This window comes from Salmo salar, chromosome 18 (assembly GCF_965601325.2).
Source record: "Salmo salar chromosome 18, fSalSal1, whole genome shotgun sequence".
Taxonomy (NCBI): Eukaryota; Metazoa; Chordata; class Actinopteri; order Salmoniformes; family Salmonidae; genus Salmo; species Salmo salar.
In genome coordinates, this window is record NC_138308.1 from 99157399 (window position 1) to 99163046 (window position 5648).

Genomic DNA, 5648 nt, shown 5'->3' on the forward strand with positions numbered 1-5648 from the left:
GGCCGTCACTTACAACATTAACAATGTCTACACTGTATTTATGATCAATTTGATGTTTTTTAATGCAGTTATATCAGGTAATTAACAGTTTAGCTGTGCGGTTCTATCAACAGTATTTCTACAATGAATTTCCAGGAGGAGAAAGGAAAACCAATAGGCTAATCTACTACAGACTCTCTGAGTTGGCTGCAGTATAATAATAGCAATAGACTAGGCTACCACTGAAATATCAAGTTCTCTTCATTCATTGTAATACATACTATTTTACTAATACTCCCCTCCTCTCCTCCGTTCTGTCAGCTATACCATTCAACTATTCTGTCATTGAATACAAGTTGAAGCAACAGTAATGCCGGTGTGTGTGTGTGAGTGTGTGTGTGTGTGTGTGTTTTTAGGACTGATGAATGACCACAAGGTGGCAGTATTTGATCAGCAATTGTGAACCACTATGTTCTAGTTTGGCTGGAGTGGACTACAGTATTTGCACCTAATGTTCAGTACATTAAACCATTAACCCTCACCTCATTCTAAATCTAACCTCTAGTTTGGCTGGAGTGGACTACAGTACAGTAACCATAAACCCTGACCCTGACCCCAGCCCTAGTAGACCTTACATCCTATGCCCTTGAGGATATCGGAGACGATTTGACAGGTGTAAGAAATGTGTGTAAGCAATTTGAAAACATCATGAATTCAATGTTTTTTCAGCATTGACCTTTAAACATGAAGAAGGTAGTGATGGTGATGATGATGATGATGATGGTGATTTACATCAATTGGTCATCTCTGGTTTGACTATGAAAATGTAGAAAATGTTGACGACAATGAAAAGTATTACAAAGTGAGAAGCAACTGTTTAACTTCTTTGGGATAGGGGGCAGTATTTTCACGGCCGGATAAAAAACGTACCAGATTTAATCTGGTTACTACTCCTGCCCAGAAACTAGAATATGCATATAATTAGTAGATTCACATAGAAAACACTCTAACGTTTCTAAAACTGTTTGAATGGTGTCTGTGAGTATAACAGAACTCATATGGCAGGCCAAAACCTGAGAAGATTCCATGCAGGAAGTGCCCTGTCTGACAATTTGTTGTCCTTCTGTTGCATCTCTATCGACATTACAGCCTCTGTGCTGTAATGTGACACTTTCTAAGGCTTCCATTGGCTCTCTAAAGCCGCCAGAAAGTGGAATGGGGTGTCTGCTGTCTCTGGGCAAAGTACAGCAGCAGAGTTTGTAAGTGGTCAGCCTGGGGACAGTGAGACTGGAGATGCGCGTTCACGAGACTTCTAAAAAAAATTATTTCAGTCTTTGAATGAATACAACGTTGCCCGGTTGGAATATTATCGCTATTTCACGAGAAAAGTAGCATAAAAATAGATTTTAAACAGTGTTTGACATGCTTCTAAGTACGGTAATGGAATATTTTGAATTTTTTTGTCACGAAATGCGCTCGCGCGTTACCCTTCGGATAGTGATCTGAACGTACTCAGAATATTGCAAAATGTGCTTTCGCCGAAAAGCTATTTTAAAATCGGACATAGCGATTGCATAAAGGAGTTCTGTATCTATAATTCTGAAAATAATTGTTATGTATTTTGTCAACGTTTATCATGAGTAATTTAGTAAATTCACAGGAAGTTTTCGGTGGGTATGCTAGTTCTGAACATCACATGCTAATGTGAAAAGCTGTTTTTTGATATAAATATGAACTTGATTGAACAAAACATGCATGTATTGTATAACATAATGTCCTAGGAGTGTCATCTGATGAAGATCGTCAAAGGTTAGTGCTGCATTTAGCTGTGGTTTGGGTTTATGTGACATATATGCTTGCTTGGAAAATGGCTGTGTGATTATTTGTGTCTATGTACTCTCCTAACATAATCTAATGTTTTGCTTTCGCTGTAAAGCCTTTTGGAAATCGGACAACGGGGTTCGATTCAGGAGAAGTGTATCTATAAAATGGTGTAAAATAGTCCTATGTTTGAGAACGTTGAATTATGACATTTTGTGGTTTTAAATTTGGTGCTCTGATTTTTCACTGGCTGTTGAAAAGTGTGGGACGATTTCGTCCCACCTCCCCTAGAGAGGTTATTAACATTTAATTTACCAAAGATGTTATGTGGTACTTCACACTACAGAGTTTCATAGTTGGCTCCAGCTGGTGTTTTGTATAAATGACCACTGAACAAAAGGTAACATTGCAGACGGTGCCTTTATTTAAAACAATCTGAGAGCTTCTCCAATGTTGTCTCTCCCAAAATGTGGACATCAGCGCTTTCTGGAACACAGGAATGGACGTTTGTACCAGCAAGGGGCATCATTCTGACCGCGGGAAGCTGGGAAAGAGAAACAGAAAGGTAGGTATTATTTTTGTTTTATAAATATGTAGCTATAAAAGGAATAAATTCCCTTTAAGGTGTATTTTACTACTATCCAAATGATTGATGTATAATGAGCGGGAGACTAGTCTGGCGACAGCATTGTACCTCCATAATTCATCTCCATGCAATGCTCCCGGCAGTTCGTGTTGTCTTTCACAACAAAATGGTCGGAGTTAGAGGGTTGACCCGGGGCCCAGTTCTGGTAGTTAAACCTGGACCCGTCACTCCACAGCCAAAGACCCTCCTACAGAGCACACAGGACGATGCATCACCAGCAGACAGTAAACACTATATATACACACTGTAGTTACCTGGAGAAATGTAACCACTCTCAGATTCCTAGACAGAGCTATGGATACCAGGACTGACCATCTATGAGATAAGCATGATTTAACCATGGCTTGAAGCTAGACAGTGTTTGTAATATTAGATAACAAGCGTAGAAAACAAACTGATATGTGGGTTAAGGCACCACCAGGCCTTTATAGGTTCTATTCATCAAGAATCAATGCATCCTATATGTTTCAGGAGTGTTGAACAAACGGTGCATCTGACCTCGATGGCATCGTTGGCTCCAATCCAGGTGCGCTGGACTTTACCGGTACTATTACTGATGACAGACTGAAGGAAACGATACTGGGAAAGGCTGTGCACTGACGCCAGGTTACCTCCCAGGAGCAAACATTTCCTCTGGAGAGAGAGAGAGAGAGACAGACAGACAGAGAGGGAGAGAGGGGGAGAGAGAGAGAGAGCCAGAGAGAGAGAGGGGAGAGAGAGACAGAGAGATAGAGAGAGAGAGACGAGGAGAGAGAGAGAAACAGAGAGTGAGTGAGGGGTGGGGAGAGAGAGAGAGAGGGGAGAGAGAGAGAGACACAGAGAAAGAAAGAGAGAGAGAGACAGAGAGAGAGAGACAGAGACACAGAGAGAGAGAGAGAGAGAGAGAGAGAGAGAGACAGAGACACAGAGAGAGAGAGAGAGAGGAGAGAGAGAGAGAGAGAGAGAGAGTGGAGAGAGAGAGACAAAAAGAGAGAGAGAGAGAGAGAGAGAGAGAGAGAGAGAGAGACGAGGAGAGAAGGACGAGGAGATAGAGAGAGAGAAAGAGACAGAGACAGAAAGAGAGAGAGAGACAGAGAGAGGGGAGAGACAAGGAGACAGAGGTACAATATAAAGATAAATAGAAGGACTGGCACATCATGATATAGTTTCTCAACCCTGTTGAACACAGATTAAACCTACAGAGTCAACTACAACCCTGTATGGCCACCAGACAGGGATGGAAATAGCCTCCTCACTAGTCCAACTATAGTGCTTTTCAGACCAGGCTTCTAGATCATGTACAGCAGACATCCAGGTACCTCTGCCTCTGGCCATGTGGTCTGGACGGGGACGTAGTGATAGCAGTGTGTCGCATATCTGGGCCAGCCAGGTGGGCAGACTCTGTGATGCCTCTCTGTAGGGGGGAAGAGATCATCATTTAGAAAGATTAAAGATAACGATTAATAATATAATCACATCATTTCAGATTGCTTTTTAAAAGACTTGGAGGATCTATTCAATCAGCGTTACAGATTCCATGCTAGAAATTTTAAGGTAATTTCAGATTGAGCAGTTTGCATGCAGCGTTTACCGTGAATGCTGTCTCTGCTGAAGACGGAACATTGCCTTTAAATTTCAAACTGAACGAACCTAGATCAGTTTCAGAACTATGAAACCACAACAGACCTATAAAATAATTATATTTTAGCGAATACGACGGGGGCCCCAACCAGGAGCTCGGGGTCCAGTGACTGTTAAACCAAAACCTAGGTCACTAGGTGTTAAGGTTGCAACAATAACATCAAATAAAATCTGATGAGTGTGAACAGGTCACCAAAACCTTTGGTCAGAATACCTCTGCTACCCCTTGCATCTCCCAGAGCAAAGACAGCGCTGAGAAGCAGAAGAGTGGTCAACATCGCCATGGTGATAGTCTCCTGGAGAGAGAGAGAGAGAGAGAGAGAGAGAGCAGGGAGAGACAGGGAGAGACAGGGAGAGACAGGGAGAGACAGGGAGAGACAGGGAGAGAGAGACACAGAGACAGAGAGAGAGAGAGAGAGAGAGAGAGAGAGAGAGACACAGAGACAGAGAGAGAGAGAGAGAGAGAGAGAGAGACAGAGAGAGAGACAGAGAGAGAGAGAGAAAGAGAGACAGAGAGAGACAGAGAGAGACAGAGAGAGAGAGAGAGAGAGACAGAGAGAAAAAGAGAGACACAGAGAGAAAAAGAGAGACACAGAGAGACAGGGAGAGAGAGACAGAGAGAGAAGCCGTCAAGACAAATTCATGGAATATATCAAATCAGTGGAACGGCAGGGGGTACTTGGGAGGTCAGGGAAACCCTGTTTGTTACTTAACTTATGTAACTGCTGAGGCAGCGTTTTCCAAACTCGGTCCTGGGGAACCCCAAGCTGTGAATACATATTCATGTGTACTAGGCTAATCTACTGTAATTGGTAGAAAACATGATACCTGAGTTTTGGCAGCAGACTTGAATTCCTTAGCACAGTAGTTCTTAAACTCGGTCCAAAACGTTCACCCATTTGTGTCCCTAGTAACGAGTTTCCAAATGGGACCCTTTTCCCTATGTAGTGCACTACTTTTGACCAGAGCTACATATAACCAGGGCTACATATGCCCTATGGGCCCTTGTCTAATGTAGCTAACTTCAAAGGGAATAGGAGATCAGTTGGGATGAAGACAGGTACAGTATTAGATGAACAGATGTTGAAATCTCACCTTCTGAAGTCTTCAGTTGTAGCTTCACTTCTTCAGAGATCTTCAAAGGTCTTCACTGGGTCTCTCTCTCTCTCTCTCTCTCTCTCTCTCTCTCTCTCTCTCTCTCTCTGTCTCTGTCTCTCTCTCTCTCTCTCTGTCTCTGTCTCTGTCTCTCTCTCTGTCTCTCTCTCTCTCTCTCCTGCCTGTGAGTTGAGTTCTAGTCTCTCTCTCTCTGTCCTGCCTGTGAGTTGAGTTCTAGTCTCTCTCTCTGTCCTGCCTGTGAGTTGAGTTCTACATCTTCCTCCTCTCCTTTTTAAGGACCCATCCAGCCAGACCCCTCCCTCCATTTTTCTCTATCTCTCTCTCTCATCCTTTACATTGAAATGGAATTTAAATTCACTTCCTGAATTGACTGTGTAATGGGAATATTTAAGATTAATAAAATTCATTATCAGTTTAGAGATTAAACATAATTTATCATATTTAAATATGTTCCCTTTCTGTAATA

At 42.4% G+C, this 5648-nt stretch overlaps 2 long non-coding RNA genes across 2 annotated transcripts; both read right to left on the reverse strand.

Annotated features, from left to right (window-relative positions):
- Window positions 1–2201: 2201 nt before the first annotated feature.
- Window positions 2202–2599, reverse strand: LOC145861686 (uncharacterized). The gene is made up of 2 exons (XR_014381309.1): window positions 2495–2599; window positions 2202–2344 (listed from the first exon to the last, which is right to left on the reverse strand). It is a non-coding gene; the product is annotated as an uncharacterized LOC145861686 (long non-coding RNA).
- Window positions 2600–3744: 1145 nt separating this feature from the next.
- LOC123739373 (uncharacterized) lies at window positions 3745–5247 on the reverse strand. The gene is made up of 3 exons (XR_014381308.1): window positions 5162–5247; window positions 4281–4362; window positions 3745–3839 (listed from the first exon to the last, which is right to left on the reverse strand). It is a non-coding gene; the product is annotated as an uncharacterized LOC123739373 (long non-coding RNA).
- Window positions 5248–5648: the final 401 nt, after the last annotated feature.